Consider the following 27,417-nt stretch of genomic DNA (forward strand, 5'->3'; position numbering starts at 1 on the left):
GGAGACCATACAAAATGCCCAGTGGTACCTGCCTCAAATAGGTGTTCGGGGCTTCCCTGGTGGCGCAGTGGTTGAGAGTCCGCCTGCCGATGCAGGGGACACGGGTTCGTGCCCCGGTCCGGGAAGATCCCATATGCCATGGAGCGGCTGGGCCCGTGAGCCATGGCCGCTGAGCCTGCACATCCGCAACGGGAGAGGCCACAAGAGTGAGAGGCCCACATACCGCAAAAAAATAAATAAATAAAGGAATGATGATCGTAATAAATTATTAAAAAAAAAAAAATAGGTGTTCAGTAGATGAAGGATGCTTTTGCTAACACCGATTTGCCCAAGAAAGTGGGAACATTTCTATGGGTGACAAGTCAAATGTCTCTATCCCTAATGGGAAAATGCAAGATTGCATGACTTCTAGGTTAGGGACAAAGACCCTTTGGGGCAATTAGAGTCATGTCATGGTTCACCTTTTCTATTTTTATTATAATGTTGTTTTGCCCAGAACCCAGCACACATTTGCTGAAGAAAGAGTGCTGGCTGACTTTCAGAGGCCAAGTGGGACAGGAACAGGTGAGAAGAAAGAAACCCACCACCTGTATATCTTTTTTTTTTTTTTTTTTTTTTTGCGGTGCGCAGGCCTCTCACTGTTGTGGCCTCTCCCATTGCGGAGCACAGGCTCTGGACGCGCAGGCTCAGCGGCCGTGGCTCACGGGCCCAGCCACTCCGCGGCATGTGGGATCTTCCCGGACCGGGGCACGAACCCGTGTCCCCTGTATCGGCAGGCGGACTCCCAACCACTGCGCCACCAGGGAAGCCCCCACCACCTGTATATCTTTACCCCAACGGGGCACAGCAGAAATGCAACCTGGTCTGTCTTTACCTTTTCAAGAGCTATGAATTTTGGCATCTGTTTCTTCTCATCTCAGTGGCCAGAATTGCTTTTCTCTACTCATGTTCATACTTGGTACAGTGGAGGGATGAAAAGATGGCAGCTGGCCCAGTAGTTCTGGGCAGCCTCATGATGCTGGAGCCACTATATCCTTGGAGTTGCCGTCTGGCCTCATGCAAGTCATTCCTCTTTCAATTCTGTATCTATAAAATGCATGACTCACCTCTCAGATGCCAAGAAACTCAAAGACTCTGTGTTCCTGTCATTAAAGGGTAATATTTAAATTTTTATAAGCTGCTGTAGACATACCTATCAGACTACTATTAGATGAAAGCTCACGTCAAGGCCAAAGCAAGCTTTGATTTTATTTCAAAGCCTGGAGCGGGCGATCTAGTGCCGGAACTTGAAAGGTGCCTGCTGTTTAAAGTGGGCCTGCCCACCCTACAACTCGGATTCAGATTCAAACATGTCCTGCTATCGGGACGCTGATTCCCCTGCAGGTACACAGAGTAGGACTTGAACCAGCAACCTTGCCTTTCTAGCCAAGCAGTAACATGTACTGATCTCACCCACAGCCAGAGCCTGGTGGGTATGCCTGTCATGTTTCCTGACAAAACTAGGCCACGTGGTCTGCAGAAGACATTTTTAATGATATGTGAATGTACTTCCACGGAAAGTATAACAAAGGAACAAAAATTAAACCAAACTTAGTTTTGCATTCAGCAAGACACTCTTGCTTGAGTGAATGAAGAAGAATTGAGAAGAATGAATTGTATAATCAGCCACCATGAGCTTCTTGAAGACCGCTGAATTTTATTTCTTTTTAAATCCCTACCTTTAAAATATCTTTAAAATAATTTGTGCTGAAATAAATGTTAACTGGCTAATTAAGTATTCAAAATTAAGCACTAATATCCAACACTGGTTCTGTTGTCTGTTGCAAGGATCAGAGGGGACTAGAGACAGTTTTGGCCACCCATGGCAGGCAAGGGAGCAAACAGATTAAACAGACATATAGCAGAGGGACATTGCATAAGGGAAAACAAATTTGCCTTTGCATGGAACTTACACAGTTTGCTATATTGACCATTCATTCATTTACTCTCTCATTTTTATCATTCCACAAATATTTTCTAAGTATTTTCCACGAGACAACAAGGGAGCAGGCCACGTAGCCTGAGTTACGCTCAGTGTTCTTGCGTCTTCTTCGCCTTATTATGCAATAAATGGGCGATTATATGGACAATGCAGTGTGGTAAGTGCTTCTTTAGGGAAGCAAAGGATACCAGAGAGCTAAGGAGGATGCCAGCCCGGTCTGGGAGTACCAGGGGGTCAGTCTCAACCCCCAAAGAGCACTTCCTTCAGTCACATTATTTTCAAATGTGAGGAGCAGAGAAGGGAAGGTACGGCAGAATATTCTAGAAAAAGAACTTGTCCCATACTTCAGGAACTGTAATAGTCAGCAGGCTGGGACTACTGGCATTTGATGAATGCCTTGGATTCAGAGATTTCGAATTGTGTTTAACAAAAGCAATAATCTTAACATAAGTGACCTTTCACTCTGGATAAACCACTCTACTATCATCAGCACCACCCCCAGCCTCTGTCCTGAAGAATCAAATTCCTCTTCAGGACCCTCTTTACTTCTGTGGATTTCTGCAACTGTGGCCAACCAACCCCCCAATTACTCAAGTTCTCCTGAACCTTCCCCTCCAAAGCAAGTGGGGTTCTCAGGAAGCAGGAGGCTTCTTGAGCAAGTGATTCATTGGGGAAATACTCTTAGGAAAAGGGGAATGAGGGAAGTAAGATAGGACAGGAAAACCCAAGCAAGGTGGGGCTCTCAGCTGGAGGCTAGCTTCAAGCTCATCCCTCCAGGCAGCCCTGGAAACCCCAATTACACCATGAAGTCAATCCCCCTTAATTCAAGGGCCCCAAGCTTTTGTGCCTCAGTATACACTGCCTGGTGAGGGTGGGGCATGGCCTCACGGGAGCCACGATTCCTGTTTGCTAGAGGCCCATTCCCAGGAGAAAGGGGCTGGGAGTTGTCATCAGCCAACACTCATAGAAGCTGGGGCACAGAGGCCCCTGTCGGTAAAAGGGTTCGGGGTGGGGGGCGGGGGGGCGGTCCTTACATCTACAGGGATGAACACTGCTCACCGATGAGTTGAGTCCTCACTGCTGTGTCAGGAAAGGCCATTTCCCAGAAGGCAAGGGAGCTCAACCGAGGGAGATGTGGATGCCACAAAACGTGTTTGTTGCTGTTATGTCTGCACATCACCCAAAGCCTCTGCCTCCCTCCCTGCCCTTCACACCTGGCTTGTTCTGTGCCGCCCTTTGTATCCTGCACTTCAGCCAGACTGCACGTCTTTCTGTTCCTTGAGCACACACCGAGCCCATTCTCTATTCGTTTGCTTCTCTTTTTCCATCTGGAATATTCCTGAGCTTTGACATGATGGTGCCATTTTCTAAGGTGAGGATGGAGAGAAATGGTCTGAAGGGGGAGGGCAGCGCAAGGGAGGATGTGGAAATCAAGAGTTCTTTCTGAGGAACCTATCAGGTTTCTAAGTAGAGCTGTAAAGATAGACTCTTGGATATGTGATTCTGGAGTCGTGGTTCTTAAAACCAGCCTGGGGCTTCCCTGGTGGCGCAGTGGTTGAGAGTCCGCCTGCCGATGCAGGGGACACGGGTTCGTGCCCCGGTCCAGGAAGATCCCACATGCCGCGGAGCGGCTGGGCCCGTGAGCCATGGCCGCTGAGCCTGCGCGTCCGGAGTCTGTGCTCCGCAACAGGAGAGGCCACAACAGTGAGAGGCCCGCGTACCGCAAAAAAAACCCCCCCAAAAAACCCAGCCTGTATCAGATTACCCTGCAGGGCTCGTTAAAGCAGACTGCTGGACCCTGCCCCCAGAGTTTCTGATTCAATAGATCTGGGGTAAGGCCTGAAAATCTGCACTTTTTATTTATTTTTATTTGTTTGGCTGTGTCGGGTCTTAGGTGCGGCACAGGGGATCTTCAGGTATGCATGGACTTCCCTCTAGTTGTGAGCCCATGTAGTGCATGGGCTCAGTAGTTGTGGCACACAGGCTTTGTTGCTCCACGGCATGTGGGATTTTAGTTCCCTGACCAGGAATCGAACCCACGTCCCCTGCATTGGAAGGTGGATTCTTAATCACTGGACCACCAGGGAAGTCCCCAGATCTGCATTTTTCACAAGTTCCCAGGTGACATTGATGCCCCTGGTTGGGGAGCACACTTTGAGAAGAACTGGTGTAGAGTTCTAGGCCAGGGTTGGACCTAGAATTGGGAAGCTTTGGCATAGACGACATTTAAGCCATGGGATGATGCAAGATCATCTGAGATGGAGCAAAGTCCCAAGACTGATGTTATGGATTGAATTGTATCCCCCCCTGCAAAAAAAATTTCATATGCTGAAGTCCTAACCCCTAGTACCTCAGAATGTGATCTTCTTTGGAAATAGGATGGTTGCAGATTTAATTAGTTAAGATGAGGTCACATTCGAGTAGGGTGGGCCCTTAATCCAGTATGATTGGTGCCCTATCAAAAGGAGAAATTTGGACACAGAGACACGCACACGGGGAGAATGTCATGTGAAGGCGAAGGCAGAGATCTACAAGGCATGGAACACCAGAGATTGCCAGTAAACCTCCAGAAGCCGGGAGAAGGGCCTGGAACAGATCCTCACTCACAGCCCTCGGAAGGAAGCAACGCTGCCAACACCTTTTTTGGCAGGGGAAGTATAGTTGATTTACAGTGTTATGTCAATTTCTGCTGTACAGCAAAGTGACTCAGTTATACATATACTTTTTTTTCATATTCTTTTCCATTATGGTTTATCACAGGATATTGAATATAGTTCCCTGTGCTATACAGCAGGACCTTTTTGTTTATCCATCCTATATATAAGAGTTTGCATCTACTAACCCCAGACTCCTAATCCTTCCCTCGCCCACCCTCCTCCCCCTTTGCCTGCCCACACCTTGATCTTGGACTTGTTGCCTCCAGCACTGTGAGACAATACATTTCTGTGGTTTAAGTCACCCAGTCGATGGTGATTTGGTACAGCATCCCTAGCACACTAACACAACGGGGATCCACCAAAATTATGCAGAGATCTGGTGGGTGAGGAGAAGCCAGCAAAGAAGTGGCTGGTGGAAATCCCAGGAGAACGTAATATCCCAGAAGCCAAGGAAAGACCGTGTTTAAGCAGGAGCATGGTCTTGGTGACAAATGCTGTTGAGAAGTCAAGTCAAAAAAGGCCAAGGAGGGCTTCCCTGGTGGCGCAGTGGTTGAGAGTCCGCCTGCTGATGCAGGGGACACGGGTTCATGCCCCCGTCCGGGAAGATCCCACATGCCTCGGAGCGGCTGGGCCTGTGAGCCATGGCCGCTGAGCCTGCACGTCCGGAGCCTGTGCTCCGCAACGGGAGAGGCCACAACAGTGAGAGGCCCGCGTACCACAAAAAAACAAACAAACAAAAAAAAGAGGACAGGGAAACGACCCTGATAGGGCTGCAATTTTATAAGGCAGTGTGTTGTCTCTGATGATCTTGAGAGAACAGTCTTAGCGGAAGGGGAGGGGCCAGAGCCAACTGCAATAGCTTGAAGAGAGGAAGAGAGAAAAGGATGTGGACAGGTTTCCTGGGCAGGGCAGCAAAGCCATGGGGCCATAGCTGGAGGAAAGTGTAGGTTTTTTGGTATAAAGATAGGACCCTGGAAATAATAGACTGATAGACATAAGGAGAAACTTATGATGCTGGAGGGAAGGGATGATTGAGGGAGGAAAGTCCTTGAGAAACCTAGAGGCTTCTCAGAAGGGGTAGGGTCTTCATTCAGGGTAACAAGGAGAAAGGCTGAGAGGGACGGGGAGAGAGGCTGATGTGAAATTCAGTTTCGTTTCTTGTGCTCTCAGTAATTGCACAGAATTTCAGCAAAGAAGATGTTCAAAACAAAAAAAACCCTTATGACTAAATGATTAAATGTGGAGTCCACACTGGAAAAAATGTGTGTGTTGGTGGGAGAGAGGGGAGGTGGAAGCATAGCAGGGGAAATATGCGAATTGTGTAGGTTGCAGTTGTGAAATAGCCATTCAAAGGAAGAGATATAAATAGCAACATTTGCCAAACTAGCCTGGACTGTAGAACTGGAATTTTGAGACGGGGCACAGAAGCCAGGACTCCCCGGGCTGGGCTTCTCGATGACTCAGGGAGCTGTCCCGCTGCGGGGTCTTTGACTGGCTCAGCGGATGGGAAAGGTCAAGGGCTATGATACATTTGGAGCATAGTATCTGTGGTAGTTCAAAATCTGTCATTAATTTGAAGGAGATAAATAGATACCCTTTACCTCTTATCTTCCCACCTACCCAGGGTTGAGGCCCTGCCTCTGGAGGAAGGGATTCTGGGAGTTCTGTAGCAGCATGATGTCACCTCCTAGTAGCTCTTGACCTTTGGCCAATTACATCACCACCATCACCATCATCATCATCATCTATTGGACGCTTGCTATGTGCCAGGCACTGAGCTGAGTGCTTCAAATATATTATCTTATTTAATCCTTATGTAGATCTATGAAGTATAGACAATTAGCATTCACATTTTACTCTCGAAAGGAATCTGAGTCTCAGGGTGATTAAGTTGTAGGAACTGTGATAGAGGTAAAGGTGGAAGCTAGTCTGTCGCCAGAGGCTGCATTTGCTTCTTAACCTCTCCGAGCCTCAGTTTCCTCATCATAAAACGGTTCTAAAAACACCTCCCACACAGGAGTGTTCCATGGATTACATGACATCATGCATAAAGTAAACAGTCAAACAATTTAGCTATTATTAGTAGATTTGGGCTATTATCACAACACTGTTTACATTCTTACATTTTAATAAAGGACTATAGAGAAAGAATGTGGGTTTGTATGAGTGCTTATGTGTGTGTGTCAGAGAGACAAAGAGCACAATAATCATCAGAAAGTCATGAATTTGAGCTGGAGAATTTTGAGTGTTGATAGAAGAGAGTTTGTGTGGGCTGCTTTCCCTTAGTGCCTTAAACCCTATGATATACAAGTTCCTCAAGATGGTTTTAATTTTCGGGGCTGGGGCTAGGGTGAGGTGAATGAGGCACTAGGCTCCGGTGTAGCTTTTAAAGGGACACAAACAATTCAGTCATCAAGATACATTTTACGTGTGTGTGTATGTGTATATACACATACATGTATATTTTTAACACCTGTGAATGCTCTAGTTCTATAAAAGCATGTGTTTGTCCTATAACATTCTAAGATGGAGTTTGGTATTTTAGCTTTTTACTGATAGGTGAAATGGATGATTTCTCCTTTTTTGCCTTACTTTGCAACTTATTTGGAAATAGTATCTAAGTTCTATGGCTCTCCATTTCTGCCCAAAGAGTAGTTAGAAATTCTGTGCAGTTTTGTTTTTGAGATATACTTAACATATAGCATTATATTAGTTTCAGGTGTACCATACAATGATTTAATATTTGTATGTATTGTAAAATGATCACCTCATTAAGTCGAGTCAACATCCATCACCACACATAGTTACAATTCTTTTTCTTGCGATAAGAAGATCTTTTAGCAACTTTCAAGTTTACAATACAGTATTATTATTATTTTTTTAACTTTTTAAAAAAATTTATTTATTTTGGCTGCATTGGGTTTTCATGGCTGGGCATGGGCTTTCCCTGGTTGCGGTGAGCTGGGGCTACTCTTTGTTGTGGTGCGCGGGCTTCTCATTGCGGTGGCTTCTCTTGTTGCGGAGCACGGACTCTAGGCACATGGGCTTCAGTAGCTGTGGCACGCAGGCTCAGTAGTTGTGATGCATGGGCTTAGTTGCTCCGTGGCATGTGGGATCTTCCCGGACCAGGGGTCGAACCTGTGTTCCCTACATTGGCAGGCAGATTCTTAACCACTGCGCCACCAGGGAAGTCCCTAGTATTATTAACTATAGTCACTATGCCGTACATTACATCCCCAGGACTTATTTATTTTATAACTGGTGGTTTGCACTTTTTGACTCCCTTCACCCATTTTGCCCACCCCCATGCTCCACCTCTGTTTTTTGGGTTTTGGTTTTAGGTTTTTTTGTTTTTACGGTTTTTTGTTTGTTTTTTTAAGATTCCTCATATAAGTGAGATCGTATGGTATTTGTCTTTCTCTGTCTGACTTTTTTCACTCAACATAATACCCTTAAGGTCCATCCATGTTGCTGCAAATGGCAGAATTTCCTTCTATTTTTATAGCTAACATTCCATTGTATATGTATACTACATTTTCTTTATCCGTTCATCCATCAATGAACACTTAGATTGCTTCCATGTCTTGGCTGTTGAAAATAATGCTGTAATGAACATAGGGATGCATAGATCTTTTCAATTTAGTACTTTTGTTTCCTTCAGATAAATGCCCGGAAGTGAAATTGCTGGATCATATGTTTGTTCTATTTTTGATTTTTTGAGGAACCTCCAAATTGTTTTCCATAGTGGCTGCATCAATTTACATTCCCACCAACAGTGCATAAGCATTCCCTTTTCTCCACATCCTTGCCAAAACCTGTTATTTCTTGCCTTTTTGATAATAGCCATCTTAACAAGTACGTGATATCTCATTGTGTTTTTTTTTTATTGAAGTATAGTTGATTTACAATGTTGTGTTAGTTTCTGCTGTACAGCAAAGTGATTCTGTTATACATATATACACATATTCTTTTTCATATTCTTTTCCATTATGGTTTATTACAGGGTATTGACTGTAGTCCCCTGTGCTATACAGTAGGACCTTGTTGTTTATCTATTTTATATATAGTAGTTTTTATCTGCTAATCTCAAACTCCTAATTTATCCCTCCCCCATCCCTTTTCCCCTTTGGTAACCACAACTTTGTTTTCTGTGTCTGTGAGTCTGTTTCTGTTTCTTCTTTGGAAAAATTTCTATTCTACCCATTTTTAATTGGACTGTTTGGTTTTCTGCTCTTAAGTTGTGTGAGTTCTTTGTATATTTTGGATATTAATCCTTTATCAGATATCTGACTTGCACGTATTTTCTCGCATTCAGTAGATTGTCTTTTCATTTTGTTGATGGTTTCCTTTGCTGTGCAGAAGTTTGATGTAGCCCCCCTTGTTTATTTTTGCTTTTGTTGCTTTTGCTTTTCGTGTCAAAACCAAAAAAATCTTTGCCAAAGCCGCAGTCAAGGAGCTTACCACCTCTGTTTTCTTCCAGGAGTTTTATGGTTTTAGGGCTTATGTTCAGTCTTTAATTCATTTTGAGTTGATTTTGGGGTATGGTTAATTTTATTCTTTTGCATGTGGCTGTCCAATTTTCCCATCACCATTTATTGAAGAGACTGTCCTTTCCCCATTGTATATTATTGGCCATATTTTGTGGGGTTTTTTCTGAGCTCTCTATTCTGTTTCACTGACCTATGTGTCCAATTTTATGCCAACATCATACTGTTTTGATTACTATAGCTTTGTAATATAGTTTGAAATCAGGATATGTGATGCCTCCAGCTTTGTTCTTCTTTCTCAAGATTGCTTTGGCTAGTCATGGTCTTTTGTGGTTCTATATACATTTTAGGATTGTTTGTTCTATTTCTGTGAAAAATGTCATTGGAATTTTGATAAGGATTGCATTGAAGCTGTAGATTACTTGAGTAGTATGGACATTTTAATAATATTAATTCTTCCAATTCATGAGCATGGAATATCTTTCCATTTATTCGTGTCATCATCAATTTCTTTCATCAGTATCTTATAGTTTTCAGTGTACAGTTCTTTCACCTTCTTGATTACATTTAGTCCTAGATATTTTATCCTTTTGATGCAATTGTAAATGATATTGTTTTCTTAATTTTTCTTTCTGATAGTTGTTGTTAGTGTATAGAAATACAGCTGAGTTTTGTATATTGATTTTGTATCCTGCAAGTTCACTGAGTTTGCTTGTTAGTTCCAACAGTTTTTTGGTGGAGCCTTTAGGAATTTTTAATATATAATATGTCATCTGCAAAAAGAGACATTTTTACTTCTTCCTTTCTGATTTGGATGCCTTTTATTTCTTTTTCTTGCTTAATTTTTCTGGCTAGGATTTCCAATACTATGTTGAATAAAAGGGGCAAGAGTGGGCATCCTTGTCTTGTTTCTGGTCTTACAGGAAAAGCTTTCAGATAGATAATACCTTATTGCAGTATTTAAAAAAAAATCCGATTGGCAAACTGTGGCCTGTGGGCAGCCACCTGTTTTTGTAAATAAAGTCTTACTTCTAATTTAAAACAGAACTCTTATTAACACTCTCATACCAGCAAGCATATAAAAGAGTTCTAGAATATTTCCAGACCTTCACTGACACACTGATAAAGGTTCATGTTCCTAGTTTTGTGTGTTTTTTCTTTGAATGCTTTATAACAGATCATCATTATCCAGCTTTGGCTATAACGTCAGAAAATATAACATTACCAAAAATTTACAGAAAAAGCTCTCTATAAAATGACTAGCTGATAAAGTCAGTCTTGGATTATTCCCCAAAACTACATAATGACACTACATAATAAAGTTCTTTTATACACAAAGTGTTTCACAATATACTATTCAACCTTAGAAAGCACGAAGGGAGTATGGGGAAGGCCCATTCAACCGTGGAGTAGCTATAACACGTGTTATCCACATGATTTGTGTCTCTCCTAATACGCGCATTCCCAAACAAAGGATATTTATAGGAATTGTGTGTGCCTCAGAAGATGGCACCCTGCCATACTCAGCAACGTTTTTTCAGTTTTGAACCCTAGTACTTAAGAGAAAAATGAAAATTAATTCACGATAAGGCTAATTGGACTCTAGACCTCATTAAAAAGTTCTTTCTCCCTTCAGTCATTCTTTAGGGCCCAGAAATGTTAACAAGCAACACTACAGCTCCCTTTTTTGTCTCTAAGAGAAAGACAGAAAATGAAAGAAAGAGCTTTGCATCTGATTTATGAAGGATGAGCAGCTCTCCTCCAAGAGAGAGAATTGTCTCCACGTAACAGTGGCTACACCTGCTTATCAACAGTCTGAGCTGCGGCAGATTGCTCACCTGTGCATCAGTCCCATCATCCCCCCAAAATGGGGAGAACACCTCTTGCGGCTTTTGGACCGAGTAAAGAAATCAATGCAAGCAAAGTACTTAGAATATACGTAGCTCATAGTAAGTGCTCAATAAATGACAGCTATTATTAGCAATTAGCGATTGGTTACCCAGGTCTAGGGGAAATTGGAAGGCAATGGGAACAAGATTAACAAGCATGGAAGAACAGATAATTAGAGAGGATGCTAACTACATCTATCTTTCTCTCATTCCAGCTGAGGACAAATGTTGGGGTTTCCCTGGGTACCATCCTTGGGCCACTGCTTGTTGCAATTCACATGCTCTCCGGAGAGTGATGACTCCCAAACCTTGAGTTCCAGCCCTCCTTTCTGGGCCTGTTTCTCCCAGGTTCCTACAAGCACCTCAGATTCAACACATCCCAAACCTGATGGATCACCTCACTCTCTCCGGCTCACCAAGCCTGCTTCCCCAGTGTGCCCTTGGTCGATGCAATCCCATCATCATCTCTGCATCCCCCAGGCTCTTGACTCTTTCTCAGCAACCTTCAGCCAACCTGCCCCACACTTCATCAGTAACCGAGTCCTACCAGCTTGACTTCTTAAAGGTTCTGGAAACTGTTTCTGACTCTCTCTCTGTGACCTCTGCCCCAGGTCAGAGCCTCATCAAATTCACCGGGTCTCCTGCCTCAAAATGCATCCTCTCAAATCCACCACCTCCCGCCCCACCACCCACCCCTCATTAAAACTTTCAGGGACCTCTTCCTACTTAAACGTCCCAGCTTCTAACCATGACTCCAGTGCCTCCTGATCAGGCCCCAGCTCATAGCTCTGACTTATTTCTCTGACTGCACTTGATTTTCTAGCAATGCTAAAGGGCTGACTGTTTTCCTGTCCACAGAATGTTGCTTTTCTGTTCCATATCTGGGCTCATGCGGTTCCCTGTGCTTGTAACGCCTTTCTCCCCTTTATCTGGCTCAGATCCGATGACATGTCCTCCAGGAAGAAGGATCTTTCTCTCTCTCAAATTGGATTAGATCTCCTTTCCCTGTGAGACTCTTTGTCTTTTATATAGCAAATCATTGCACCTGCTATAGAATATTATAATTATGTGCTTCCGTTGCTAGACTGGGCGTTCCTTGAAGTTAGTAAGTGCTGTATCTCATGGATCTTTGTATCCCGAGTGCTTAATATACTGCCTGGCACTTCATAAGTAAATGCTGAGTGAATTAATATTTATTGAACCCCCGTCCCAGTACCCCCTGGGATGGAGTGCCATTTGAAGAAACGATTAGTGTAATGAACGGTTCCCTGAGGTGAGGGGAGGGATTTCAAACACTGAACAAACAATACAAAAGAGCAGATATTTCATTTCAGAGCTGCAGAAGGTGAAATAGACAACAGGAACTCAGGGACGGGGGGATGAGAGGGATCAGAAATGCCTGGGGGAGGCTCAGATCAGAAAGAGAGCTGCCCAGAGGGACTGGTCACAGGGATTTGACAGCACAGATTTGCATAGCACAGTGCTATGGGTTTATAAGCCACCAAACCAGAGGAAAAGTGAAACGGCTATGCGCTCATTGAACTAGTGTTTATTGAGCATCTGTTAAGGAGGCAGGCAGTGGGGATACAGCAGTGAAACAAACAGGCCTTGTCTCTGTTGTCATTGAGCTTACCAGGCGGTGGGGAGACAGAAGATCCCCAAGCAAAGAAATATGTGATTACATATAGTGGTAAGAACTGTGAAGGCACAGAACAGGATGCTCTGTGAGAAAACGGCAGGTGGGGCGGGGAAGGTCTCTCTAAGGACGTGGTTTTTAAGCTGAAGACAAGGACAGGAGGAGCAGTCCAGGAGACGGGCCTGGGGACTGAGCAAGGAACCAAAAGAGGCCGGTGCAGCCGCGGAGAGCTGGGCAAGGGAAAGCGAGGCCTGTCAGCATCCAGCGTCTGCCGGGGAGGCGGGCAGAGGCAGAGCAAGTGGAGTCAGGTCAGTCAGGTTAAGGAGTTTAGATTTTGTTCTATGTACCGTGGCCAAGGAAGTGTTTTAAGAAAGGGTGTGATGGAGTGGTGGGACGCGATTTACGTGCACAGGGGAACACCCAGGATGCTGGGAGGAAACAAGAGAGGAAAGGAGTTTCAGAGTCGGAGGTGGTCGTGACTAGTGTTGAGCTATCGAGCTCTTCTTTTTAGGAAATGTCATTTATCTCATTTAAAACAAATCTTTGGCCATGCCTCACAGCATGTGGGGTCTTAGTTCCCCAACCAGGGATGGAACCCACGCCCCCTGCAGTGGAAGAATGGAGTCTGAACCCCTGGACTGCCAGGGAAGTCCCTCAATTATCTCATTTTATAGCTGAAGAACCTGAGGTTCTGAGCTGGAAGGAGGACCCAAGTCTGTTCCATCCCGGAGCTGGAACTTCAACCCCTGTTGCCTCTTCTGTGACCCTTGGGCTCAGTCACATGAAATTTCCAGAATGGCAAAGACTAAGAAGAATGATAGGGCTTCCCTGGTGGCACAGTGGTTGAGAGTCCGCCTGCCAATGCAGGGGACACAGGTTCGAGGCCTGGTCTGGGAAGATCCCACATGCTGCGGAGCAACTGGGCCCGTGAGCCACACCACTGAGCCTGCGTGTCTGGAGCCTGTGCTCCGCAACAAGAGAGGCCACAATAGTGAGAGGCCCGCGCACCGCTCGCCGCAACTAGAGAAAGCCCTCGCACAGAAACAAAGACCCAACACAGCAAAAAAAAAAAAAAAAAAAAAAAAAAGGAATGATAATATCCATTTTTGCAGGGCAACAGGGGGAAGGTGAATTTTCAACCCCTGTAGGTGGGAATGTAAATCAGTGCAGTCTTTCTAGAAGAAACCCAGTGCCTTAAAGATGTGTGCCTTAGAGTCACCAGTTCCACTTTCAGAATCTTAAAACGATAAGCCAAATACTGAGCAGAGATGTCTGAGCAAGTCTTATTTATCAGTGTTTGTAATAACATAATAGGGCGTTGATAAAGTAGACTTCAGTACTATGCAGTTAATAACATGCAGTATTACTGCATGGACTCTACAGTATATTGCCTGGTGATAAAACTGGGTTACCAAAAGATGTAGAATGTGATTTCATTTTCACAAAATATATATTTACATAGAGAGAAAACATTCTGGAAGGATCTACATCCAAATATTTAGAGTAGCTATTGTCAGGGAGGGAAAAATTCCCTTCTAACCCTTAGGTTCTGTGGCTGGTCGAACAATAAAAATGACATAAGGCAGATTAATGGGAGAAAACCAAATTTAATTGTGTACATACCATACAGGAGCCCTACAAGGACAGTGAGACCTGGGGCAAGTTGGGCGGTTGAGGCGCTTATGCCATCCAGAGCTAAGGAACTACAATGGGATAGGGGCTTCAAAGGGGAGGAGGGCCGTTCACAGGACAGTAGGAAGAGCAGAGGTCTGGCCATTAGATGTTCGCCCTGCCGTACAGTAGGTCTTTCAGATATAAAGTTACCTCTGGTACAAGCTCTCTTTCTGGGCCAGGCCCTGATCTAAACTATTTTAGGTAGTCAAGAGGGGGGTAAAAGTTTTCCTCGAGTCTGCTGTGTCTTGATTGCCTTCTGCTCAAAATAATCCATGTGCCAAAGTGGCACATTTTGGGCAGGCTTGTTCGGAACGCCTTCACTGTCTCTGGAAGATGGCGAAATCTGGAGATTCTTATCGTTGTTGCTGTTGTTTTTTATCCACGGTATCTAGTTTTTCTAAATAAAAAATTTTCAGTTTTTCTTGAAGAAGGACACACGTACAGAAAAGGGCACACATCCTATGCTCAGAAGGGATGAGTGAGCGCAAACTGACCACACCCGTGTCAACAACACACAGATCAAGAGAGAATGTTCCCAGCCCCCAGAAGCCCCTCTGTATTGAGTCTGGCTTCCTCCACTTCACAGTATGTTTCGTGCAGTTCTTCCATGTGGTTGCAACTGAATTGCAGTGCATTAATTGCTTAAAATCTTATCATGTTAATACTTGTCTTTTCTAAATATGACACCCTAGAATGATAATCATCAGCTTTTTTGTCTCTGTATAGAGTGCTTTGCATGGACACTAGCTCTAAGCATTATTGTTTTTCTCACTGGTGCCTTAATAGACAAGGGAACTGGGAGCAGAGGGTCATTTCCCTCCCTCCGGTTCACTCACAAAGCAAGAAGTAGCACAGCCAGGACAGGCTCGTACCTAAATACATGCCCTTTTTGCCCCACCTCATGGGATTAAGAGCAAAGGTAGCAGTGGAGTAAATGAAAGGAATAGCTTTCTCACCATCAGGCTCATTTAGACATTGAGACAATTACGTGGGAAAGTTGTTTAAACTCCTTTTCTGAAAGTCATTCAGAATAGAATACACAGACCCTTCCAGTTCAGAAGCTGAAGGTCCCATCAATATTCAACCAATTTCAACATTCATCATCTCTGGAGAGAATTTCTTTTGCTAATAATCTGTGAGAGCAACACTTCTCATTTCAGATTATTAATCACAGTGCCCTCATCATTACGTTGTGTATGTAATCTCTGTATACTTGCCATGTGGATTTTGTGTTTGCCTATGTCCACTTTGCTCTCCAGCTTTATGAACAACATTGATTACAGCCTCTTAGCGATCATATACAGGCGGTTCACTTCTCATGTACGGTGAAATATCTGGTGTCAGCAGGACCGGGGTAGAACTCAGGCGTTCCGGCTCACAGGTCTTAGGACCACACGTCAGTGCCTGAAGTGAGAAAATCCATTTCTACTTGGAAACATAAACAATGATGGTCCTGATTGTTAAGAAACCTGTGAACGTGTTTTTTTTTTTTTTCTATAACGTAGAACTTCATGACTTAGCTTTATGTATCTTACCATCACATTTCACTCTAAAATCCACAATGATCCTTCTTTAAAATCTTGTGATTCTAGGTGTCTGTAGTGTGAAACGAATTTCACAATCCAGTACGCTTTGTAGACTTTTTAAAAAGAAATTAGGTGAATTCGTAGAGAAAACAAAGACCTATCACCTCAGATATTTACTTCAGTGCTGACACAAGTAGCCTTGTCTTACGGGTTAGGGTTGTCAGCCCTTAAAAGCTGAAGTGAGGTAAACAGGCACCTTAGCCTGAATTCCCCTTCTCCTTCTTCCCCATTCCCGCTCCCCCTAGATATTCTCTTTTTTGTGTTCATTGTAGAAAAAGCACAGACCAGTAATTCATGTCTGCTGTCCTTCTGCCTCAGGGTCTAGCACTAGATGGCCCGAGTGTGGGAGAACGAGTGTGGGAGAACGTAGGAGGCGCCACTCCTCCCACTTTCCCGGGTTACCTTTCAGGAATCCAAAAACTGTATGGTCTGTTTTTCCTGACAAAAGAACGGTATCTGCAGGTCAAAGGATAACTGATAAGTCTATTTATCTCCCCAGAGACTTTGGCCAGACACTTCCCCTTTCTTAACTCTCCTGGTCAGCCTCGCACAGCCTTGACCAGTCCTACTTGGCAGCCCATCTATGGCTCCTCTGTGAGGGCCTCTGTGAATCTCTAGCTTCACAGTTACTATTTTATAAACAACATGAAGGGGGAATCTTTTTTTTTTTTTTGCTTTTATTTTTGATAATGAAAAAGAATTTTTTTATTGGAGTCTAGTTGATTTACAATGTTGCATTAGTTTCAGGTGTACAGCAAAGTGAATCAGTTATACATATATCCACTTTTCTTTCTTTTTTTTTTCTTTTAAGATTCTTTTCCCATATAGGCCATTACAGAGTATTGAGTCGAGTTCCCTGTGCTATACAGCAGGTTATCATTTGGTTATCATTTATCCGCACCCCCCCTTACCCCCTAGTAACCATAAGTTTGTTTTCTACATCTGTGGCTCTACTTCTGTTTTGTAAATACGTTCACTTGTACCCCTCCTTTTTTTAGATTCCACGTATAAGCGATTATCATATGATATTTGTCCTTCTGTGTCTGACTTACTTCACTCAGTATGACAATCTATAGGTCCAACCATGTTGCTGCAGATGGCATTATTTTTTTCTTTTTTATTGCTTAGCAATATTCTGGGGGAATCTTTATTTATTTATTATAATTTATTTATTTTATTTATTTATTTTTGGCTGCGTTGGGTCTTTGTTGCTGCATGCGGGCTTTCTCTAGTTGGGGTGAGCGGAGGCTACTCTTTGTTGCGGTGTGCGGGCTTCTCATTGCGGTGGCTTCTCTTGTTGCAGAGCATGGGCTCTAGGTGTGTGGGCTCCAGTAGTTGTGGCACGTGGGCTCAGTAGTTGTTGCTCGCGGGCTCTAGAGCGCAGGCTCAGTAGTTGTGGCACATGGGCTTAGTTGCTCCGCGGCATGTGGGACCTTCCCGGACCAGGGCTTGAACCCGTGTCCCCTGCATTGGCAGGTGGATTCTTAACCACTGTGCCACGAGGGAAGCCCCCCCCCTTTTTTTTTTAATTAATGGAATCTTCAAATAAACAGACGAATGAGGTCTCAGAGCTATCGCCCTTCTAATGACCTTTAGACATAAGGGAAATACCTTGGCCTCAGAAGCAAGGAAAGGGGCCCTCAGAGCCCTGTCCCTCCCCCATCCCAGTGCAGGACCCTGTGTGTGGGGGCAGCTGGAGGGGGAGAGTTGTCCAGGTGCACAGTTTGAGTGCTGAGGAAATAGCCTCCCGGGCTTTCAGTGGGAGTTCTCCCATTTAGAACACGCCACATGGCATGACTCTTGTCTCTCCTATAGAAAAGGGCTGAGCCTCGGGGCTCTTGTCTACTGGCCTGGGTTGTAATAGAGACTGGCAGCTCTCAGAGGTCCTCATGTGTCCTCCTGTGTCCTAAAACTCGGAGAAATTTGGTTAGGGAAAGGTTGAGGGGAAGGGACTGCAGGCGGGCAGTGGCAGTGGCCTACAGGTGGCCTCCTCGATGAGGTCTGTGGTGGGACCAAGGCTGGGCAGCTGGTCAGGATGGAAGTGAGTTGATGAAGGGGAGGGGCTCAGAGCAGTGCTACTGCTTGAAGGAGGGGCAGGGTCTCTAGGAGGAACCTCCTTCCTGACCTCTCACCGAAGTCCAAAGGCGTTAAGAAATCTTGTTTAAGAAGTGGCACATATATACGATGGGATACTACTCAGCCATGAAAAAGAACAAAATAATGCCATTTGCAGCAACGTGGATGGACCTAGAGATGATCATACTAAGTGAAGTAAGTCAGACAAAGACAAATGCCATATGATATCTCTTATATGTGGAATCTAAAATAGAATATAAATGGACTTATCTATGAACAGAAACAGACTCACAGACATAGAAAAGAGACTTGTGGTTGCCAAGAGGGAGTGGGTTGGAGGAGGGATGAACTAGGATTTGGGGATTAGCAGATGTAAGCTATTATATATAGAAGTGATAAACAATAAGGTCCTACTATACAGCGCAGGGAACTATATTCAATATCTTATGATAAACCATAATGGAAAAGAATATTTTCAAAAATAATGTATATGTGTGTGTGTGTGTATATATACATATATATATAAATCACTTTGCTGTACAGCAGAAATTGACACAACATTGTAAATCAACTACACTTCAGAGAAAAAAAATAAGCAAATACATTCATCTGAAAAAAAAATTGAAAAGAAAGCAATCTTTAAAAATTGCTGCTCTTGGCCAACAGTTCCGTATACTTGCAGTTAGTTCTGTTAGGCTTTTTTTTTTTAACTTTTTATTTTATATTGGAGTATATTTGATTAACAATGTTGTGATAGTTTCAGGTGTACAGCAAACTGATTCAGTTATACATATACATGAATCTATTCTTTTACAAATTCTTTTCCCATTTAGGTTGTTACATAATACTGAGCAGAGTTCCCTGTGCTATACAGTAGGTTCTTGTTGATTATCCATTTAAAATATAGCAGTGTGTTCATGTCGATCCCAAACTCCCTGATGCAATGGAGTATTACTCAGTCATTAAAAAGAATGAAATAATGCCAGTGGCAGCAACATGGATGGATCTAGAGATTGTCATACTGAGTGAAGTAAGACAGAGAAAGAGAAATATTGTATGATACTGCTTATATGTGGAATCTAAAAAAAAATGATACAAATGAACTTATTGACAAAACAGAAACAGATTCACAAACTTAGAGAACGAACTTATGGTTACCAGGGGGTAAAGATGATGGGAAGGGATAGTTGTTAGGCTTTTTGAATGATAAGCACTGCATTCTGGATAATGATTACCTCTGGGGAGGAGCCATAAGAGAAAGGTATCGATGATGTTTCATATCCATAATATTGTTGTTATTATTTTTAATAAATGTTTTATTTTGGAATAATTTTGGATCTATAGAAAAATTGCAAAGAGAGTACAGAGAGTTCCCATATACCCTACACCAGGCTTCCCCTAATGTTTACATCTTCATAACCATTATAACATGGATCAAAACTAAGAAATTAACATTGGTACAACTAAGTATTAGACTTTATTCAGATTTTACCAGTTTTTCCACTTTTTTTTTGTGGTACGCGGGCTTCTCACTGTTGTGGCCTGTCCCGTTGCAGAGCACAGGCTCCGGACGCGCAGGCTCAGCGGCCATGGCTCACAGGCCTAGCTGCTCCGCAGCATGTGGGATCTTCCCGGACTGGGGCACGAACCCGTGTCCCCTGCATCAGCAGACAGACTCTCAACCACTGCGCCACCAGGGAAGCCCTAAGCATCCATTTTAATAGCCACTTCTAGGTGCCACCATGATGTTATAATATGAATTTGTTTAGCTGTAATCTGTGTCCAGAATATAACATAATTAGCATCAATTTCTAGGTACAATAATAACACTGAAAGTTTGGAGTAAATACATATAATACATAATAGTAACAACAAACATTTATTGTACACCTTTATAGTCTGTATATACTTATATGTATTATGTATCTCACACACCACACACACACAAACACACACACACACACACACACACACACACAGAGCAGCCTAGTAAGTAGTTAAGAGCATGGAACTGGAAGTTAAACTAGCTAGTGCTACCATTTAAAAGCAGTGTGACAAACTTATGGTTACCAGAGGGGAAAGGGTAGGGGGAGGGATAAATTAGGAGTTTGGGATTAGAATATACAAACTACTGTATATAAAATAGATAAACAACAAGTTTCTACTGTATAGCCCAGGGAACTATATGCAATATTTTGTAATAAACCATAATGGAAAAGTATCTGAAAAAGAATATATGTGTGTGTGTGTGTGTGTATATATATATATATATATATATATATATATATATATATATATATATATATATATATATATTACTTAATCTCTTTGCTGTATACCTGAAATGAACACAACATTGTAAATCAACTATACTTCAATAAATTTTTAAAAATAAAGTAAATATTCAAGCAAATAATTGACAGGAATAAAGCAACTACTTGAGAACAAAAAATAAATAAATCAGTGTGACATTGGGCAAGTCTCAGATTTCTTATCCGTAAAATGGGAACAAAAATACTTATTGGGCAGAATTGTCGTGAGAATTAAATATAATAATGTTTGTAAGGTGCTAACCTAGGGCCTGGCTTAAATGCTGAATAAAAGGTAACAATTTATTGTTTTATATATATATATATGCACATGAATTTGTTAATAAAAATATTAGTCCATAAATCCATAACAGGCATGAGATTAAAAAGATGAGAGTATTTTTAAATCAAAATTTTAAACAAGAGGGCTTCCCTGGTGGCGCAGTGGTTGAGGGTCCGCCTGCCAATGCAGGGGACACGGGTTCGTGCCCCGGTCCGGGAGGATCCCACATGCCGCGGAGCGGCTGGGCCCGTGAGCCATGGCCGCTGAGCCTGCGCGTCCGGAGCCTGTGCTCCGCAACAGGAGAGGCCACAACAGTGAGAGGCCCGTGTACCGCCAAAAAAAAAAAAAAAAAAGAAAAGAATAATAGCAGAAAGAAAGGGAAAGGGGCAGATGTCTGCACAAAAGAAGGGCCAAAAAAAATCTACACTGCAAGTTTGGTGAAAGTTTGCAACCAGATGGTGAGTGGCAGCTGCCAGGCTCAGGGCTCACATTCTGGCGTTTAGTTTGGTTCTAGGTCCTCCAAGGACTGCAGAATTCTCAGAACAAGGGTAATGACGATCCTCACGGGGACAAACAGACCCTCACCCTCTGCAGGAGAATCAGGGCGCTATGACTCACCACAGCCCTCACAAAATCACTAATTGGAAATCCTTGCTGCAGCTACACTGCAAAGGAATCAGACTCGATGTGCCAACTTCCCCATGTGATCCAAGCATGGCCACCTGCCAGAGAGCCAGAGGGAGAGAGGGCCACTCGCCTTGCCGGCAACGCAGAGATTGCCTAGCCCCATCGCCAAATGAAAAAGCAGCAGAGGGCTCATAAGAAGTCCTTTCCAATGACGCTCTGGCTTTGAAAAGAGCAGCTGTAGTGCCAGAGTGTTTGGTGCATTGCCTCTTTTGGCCGAGTATCCATTCTTCCATGGGGAAGTGGTGTTGGGAGGTTCTTGTGGTGCACGAAGCTATTCCTCTGCCATCTGCTCCCAGTGACATCAGAGAGTACAGCAGGATTTGCCTTTGCCACTTAATGGGGTTTCCGTTTGTTTGACTCAACTGGGCATGTTCTTATAATGCTAGGAGAGTGATTCTATCCTAAGTCAGCTGAACAGAAGCCAGAAGTGAACTAACTGCAAACGAGAGACCCGGCTCGCTTAACAGCATGGAAGAAACCAGTTTCACTGCAGCAACACAGAGTAGGTGGTTGTTGATGAGCCTGCAGTGAAGATGCCTACACAGTGACGACCAAAGGGAAGAGTTCCTTGCTCACCTGAAAAAGACAATCACTGTACAGGTAGGTTAAAGTGTTTCTGAGACCTCCTGGTGCCCGCCAAGCAAGGGCGCAGATTTGGTGGGCAGGCTGGGTACAGGCTGAGAGCTTTAGAACCACTGAGGAAGATGATTAATAGCTGAATTCCTGGCAGCCTTGGTGCTTTCTGGAGCTGGTTCCTACAGACTGCTTGTCCGGAGATACTGCGCAGAAAGGAAGGAGAATGCGGTGAGCCAGTGACCCTTATTCGAGAGAGTCCAGCTCTGATTCTTGGATGTCAGTAAACTGAGGTTGACTGTCTTGGGCATGGCGTAGGTACAAGGACTCACGCAGTAAGTGGGTGCAGGTGGACTTCTGTGAGATGTTATTAGACGAGGTACATCAAACCCAACATATCCAAAGTGCATTTTCTTTCTTTCTCTCTCTCTCTTTCTCACTCTCAGCCCCACTGCTAGATCTCTAACCCTTCAGCCTCTACCATATTCCTGATCTGGGCTAAGGATAGCTCAAGTCCCTCTATCTCAGAGGCTAGAGACTGGTCTAGGCGGAGGAGGGAGACAGCACAGAACTAAGGACTGGAGTGGGGAATTATGAAGGGATAAATAACAAATTCTGTGGCTGGAGTTGGAGGGGAAGGGAAAGACTGCGGGTGAGATTGGAGGGAAAGCTAGCAAGAGTCAGAATGCCTGCCAGATGGAGAGGCGGCTGAGGACAGTGTGGGAAGTCAGGGGTTTAGGGTTTGGGAGGGAAGAGTAAGCCCAAGTAGGGTCAAGGTTGGGAGGGGTACTGAGCGCTTGTTCTGAGACAGGAGACCTGGAGAACTTGTGGGTGGGTCAGCTGGGCAGGCGATGTGGATGAAAATGAAAAGACAGAAGTGGAAGAAAAGACACCTCCGTGCACTGAGAAGCCAAGTGGCCTAGGCTGTCCTCCACTCCACAAGCTTTCTCACTGCCCACCTCCTGCTGGTTTCCACATCCTGCTAAACAGCCCCCTCCATTCCACGTCCTCTCAGCTCGGCCCTCATTGTCTCTTGGCTTTTGCCAGACTCTCTCCACCAGTGTCCCTGCCTCTAGTCTTTCCCCTCCAACCCATTCTTCACACAACTGCCAAGCAGTATCTTTCCAAAATGCAAGCTTGATCATGTCCCCAAGCTTAAAGGACTCCAGTCTTCCCATTGCCTACAGAATAAAGCCCCAAATTCTTGCGTGGCATGCAGGGGGCCTCAAGATTTCCCCCACCTCATCACTGAAGCTTCATCTCTTGTAACTTACCCACAAGTACGCAGTCACCTTCAAGTGTCCAGTCACCTGGATAAGTTGCTATTCCTTGAATACAACCTTGTAATTTGCCTTCCAACTTCCCGTAGTTATTCCCTCAGCCTAGAGGAACTTTTCCTTCTCTCCTGCCTACCAACCCTCTTTTCATCTTTCAGGATGAAACCACCTCCTCTGAGAAGCCTTCTGTATATTCCTCTCTCCAGATTAGGGTTAATTGTTCTGTCTCGTCTGTGTATGTGTGTGTGTGTGTGTGTGTGTGTGTATGTATTAAACTATGTAAAACAGAACATTTATCATTTTAACCATTTTAAATGTACAGTTCTGTGGCATTAAGTACATTCACACCATTGTGCAAACTTCATCACCATCCGTTGCCAGAACTTTTTCATCATCCCCAAGTAATACTCTGTCCCCATTAAACACTCACTCCCCATTATTTCCTCCCCCTAGGCCCTGACAACCATCATTCTACTTTCTGTCTCTATGAATTTAATTATTCTAAGTGCTTCATATATGTGGAATCATATATTCTCCTTTATGACTGGCTTGTTTCACTTAGCATAATATCCTCAAGGTTCATCCATGTTGTAGCAAATAACAGAACTCCCTTCCTTTTTAAAGCTGAATTCTATTCCATTGTATGCATAGACCACGTTTTGTTTATCCATTCATCCATGTATGGATACTTGGGTTGCTTCTACCTTTTGATTGTTGTGAATGACGCTGCTATGAACATCAGAGTTACAAGTATCTGTTCAAGTCCCTGCTTTAGTTCTTTAGGGTATATACCCAGGAGCGGAATTGCTGGATCATATGGTAATTCTAACTCCCCTTCTTTTCCCTCCCTTGAAAGTAATTGTGCATGGTAAGTGTGCATCTTCAGTATCATAATATAAATACCCTTGAAGTAATGCTTAATAATTAAAGCACAGCAAAGACCCTGGAAGGAATATTTTAACTCTTCCCTGCAGTAAAAGTATGTTTTTCACATAGAGAAGTTATCAACCAGTTGAAACGTGACAATGCTGTTATCACTTGAACTCTAAAATTAGACTCTGGCCAAATGCTTTTAAGAAAATCCTTTCAAGAAATCCAGTTAGTAAGTTTTGTAGTTATTACTCTGTCATGACCTGCTTAGGAATTTGGAATCAGGAAACCTGAGTTCCAGCCCCACCTTGCCGGTTACTAACAGTTAAGTTACCTAATTTCTCTAGGCTCTAATTTTACCATCAGTAAAATAACAAATGCCCCTGTACATTCATGAGAGAAGAGCTATCCAAATGAAATCATTCTGGTAACCTCAAAAAAAAAAAAGAATCATCTGAATTATCACAGTGACTGGCATCCCGTGCAACACTGGGGCCTATTTAGCCAACCTGAATGACAGTACATTGAACTCATGTCCTTCCTCAAAGGAAGCTAAATGGAATTCTTTAAAGGATAAAGTGCAGCCATACTTTTTTTTTGAGGTTTGAATAGAACTTTTAATTTTTATTTTATATTGGGGTATAGTTGATTTACAATTTGCATTAATTTCAGGTGTACAGCAAAGTGTTTCAGTTATCCATATACATATATCCATTCTTTTTCAGATTCTTTTTCCATATAGGTTATTACAGAATACGGAGTAAAGTTCCCTGTGCTATACAGTAGGTCCTTGTTGATTATCTATTTTCTATATAGTAGTGTATATCTGTTAATCCCAAACTCCTAATTTATCCCTCCCCCCTCCCACATTTCCCCTTCGGTAACTATAAGTTTGTTTTCTAAGTTTGTGAGTCTGTTTCTGTCTTGTGAATAAGTTCATTTGTATCCTTTTTTTAGATTCCACATATAATGATATCATATGATATTTGTCTCTCTCTGTCTGACCTACTTCACTTAGTATGATAATCTCTAGGTCTATCCATGTTGCTGCAAATGGCATTATTTCATTCTTTTTCATGGCTGAGTAATATTCCATTGTATATATGTACCACATCTTCCTTATCCATTCATCTGTTGATGGACATTTAGGTTGTTTCCACGTCTTGGCTATTGTAAATTGTGCTACAGCGAACACTGGGGTGCATTATCTTTTCGAATTATGGTTTTCTCCGGGTATATGCCCAGGAGTGGGACTGAAAGTGCAGCCATACTTCATCATTCCCATTTGGATAAGAAAAATCTTTGAGTAAGAAGTGGAATTCCAGGGACATAGGAAAACTGCTGGAGGGATTTTAATACTGGGCAGTTAAGGAGACAGCTTTCCATAAATAAGAAATAGGCACAGAGAAAGCAAGCCCTGAGCCAAGATTACTAAAAAGTACTCTCGGTAAAAATAGATGGTAATAGCCCTATACACTATGCGTGTATTTCATCCAGGCAGTCTTTACGTTTTTATGAAAACTTGTAGATAGAAGAAAAAACTCGAACCTGCTTCACGTGGTTATTTCTGGCCTATAGTACATATTACATGTGGTAAAGACTGCTGAGAGTCACTGGTAAGATGTTGGTGCCAAACCATGAAACTTTTCCTGAGTCATAGATCGGCATAGCTTTCTTACCTTAGAAGAAATGACCAGTGAACTTACGTTTAGATCTTACAGCCTACATTCTTCTCTTCTGTGTTTTCAGAATGTCTGTGTTATTGATTCTTTAGAAGGGAAGGCAGGATAAGGCAAGACTACTGATCTTTTTTTCACACAGACTGGTAAATTACCATTGAATGGGATATCTTCTCCCTCTTGCATTTCTCCCTCTTCACTCCCTGAAATTGAAGAAGTGGCCAGTAAATAGAATACAGGTTTGGAACAATTACGGAATTCAAGTGGTGTAATCAATCACTTGTGTATACAAGACAGAAGGCACAGTGCTACATATGTAATAGCAGTGAAATCAAAGAAAAAATGAGACAGCAGTTATTCCTCTGAAGATTGAGATCCATTTTCAGGGCTATCAGTTGACAGGTGTATATTTCTCTCTTTTATGGAGAAGAGAAAGAACGTTAGTATGGAATAAAGATGACATTTCTAATTAGAGGGGAAAAGATGAGTGTAATGCATGGTGATCAAACAAGAGACTATTTGGAGGAAAATCTTTCTCCCTGTTCTCTTTCCCTTTAAATGGTGTCTTTCACACTAATTCTCAGGCATCTGGTTAGGGAGCCCAGAAACAGAGGTGGCACTTGGGATGATGGCATTTTCCACCAAATGCTCCTGCTTGTAAACCGGTCTTCCAGTGGCCAAGATTTATCTTATTTTCAAAGACATCTATTATAGGTCTGACTTGAATTTATCCTATTTCAGGAAACTCCCACATACCTGCAAGTGCATTCGCCCTGGGGGTGAATGTTCTAAAACCAGGTCTCTTTATTAAGAATCAGCCACAGGGTCCAGTGGTCCCTGGTGGTCCAGTGGTTAAGACTCTGCGCTCCCAGTGCAGGGGGCCCGGGTTTGATCCCTGGTCAGGGAACTAGATCCCGCATGCCGCAACTAAAAGAGCCTGCACCCTGCAACTAACGATGCTGGCAACTAAAAAAGATCCCGCGTGCCGCTAAGAAGATCCCTCAGGCAGCAACGAAGAGCCCGCATGCTGCCACTGAGATCTGGCACAGCCGAGAGACAGAGAGAGAGAGAGAGAGAGAGAGAGAGAGAGAGAGAGAGAGAGAGAGAATCAGCCATGGTGGTAGGTAGCATACTTACCTGAGAGCTGCCTTCAACGTGTGAGGAGCTGGCTTCGCTAAATTGCCTGAGTTGGGTGTGGTGGTGGAGAGCGAGCATAGGGTCAAAAGCCAGGTTTCCAACAATTAGCAAAGGCACAGCTGCCAGCAAACACAGTGTTGCCTGCATCCCGTCAGGAAACTCTCGCTCTCTATTAGACCTAATTATCAGTCAGCAGCTGACTTCCAGAAATGGTGCTATAGGTTGGGCAGGACAAAAGTCAGGAGAGGTTATCCTGAGGGGCGAGTGGTCCTGTGACAGTGCTTTATAGTACATTTCCTGGCCATTTATTCCTTTGATTTGGTGACCTCACATTCTTGGTTGATGCTTTTAAGGTCTGGAGAAGAAACTCGTGCAGTCTAAAATCATTCCTTTTCTTTCAGGTGGCTGGTATCTGATTCTTAGGGATGTTGGGTGGGGGAGGGAGAGTGGGATAGAATAGGGGAGTATATTCCAGAAATCACATCGAATTCAGGAGAATCTGAGTCAAATGGCAACTTGTACCCCGGCCACAAAGACCACCCAGAGAGCCAGAGCCACTTGCCACAAAGCAGCTTTCCCCTTGCCCAGGGAGGCACTGCATTTTGGCAAGACTGTC

At 43.4% G+C, this 27,417-nt stretch overlaps 1 long non-coding RNA gene across 2 annotated transcripts in view; it reads left to right on the forward strand.

The window, feature by feature from the left end:
- LOC109550919 (uncharacterized) overlaps nucleotides 1-27,417 on the forward strand; it is an 85,562-nt gene that overhangs the window by 48,667 nt on the left and 9,478 nt on the right. The window contains exon 3 of one of the 2 annotated variants that reach the window (XR_004522540.2): nucleotides 11,230-11,362. This is a non-coding gene — a long non-coding RNA (uncharacterized lncRNA). Of the gene's footprint in view, nucleotides 1-11,229; nucleotides 11,626-27,417 lie in introns of those variants that run through there. The other variant, XR_012326664.1, reaches the window with a different exon arrangement.

The sequence above is a fragment of the Tursiops truncatus genome, chromosome 16 (assembly GCF_011762595.2).
Source record: "Tursiops truncatus isolate mTurTru1 chromosome 16, mTurTru1.mat.Y, whole genome shotgun sequence".
Classification (NCBI taxonomy): Eukaryota; Metazoa; Chordata; class Mammalia; order Artiodactyla; family Delphinidae; genus Tursiops; species Tursiops truncatus.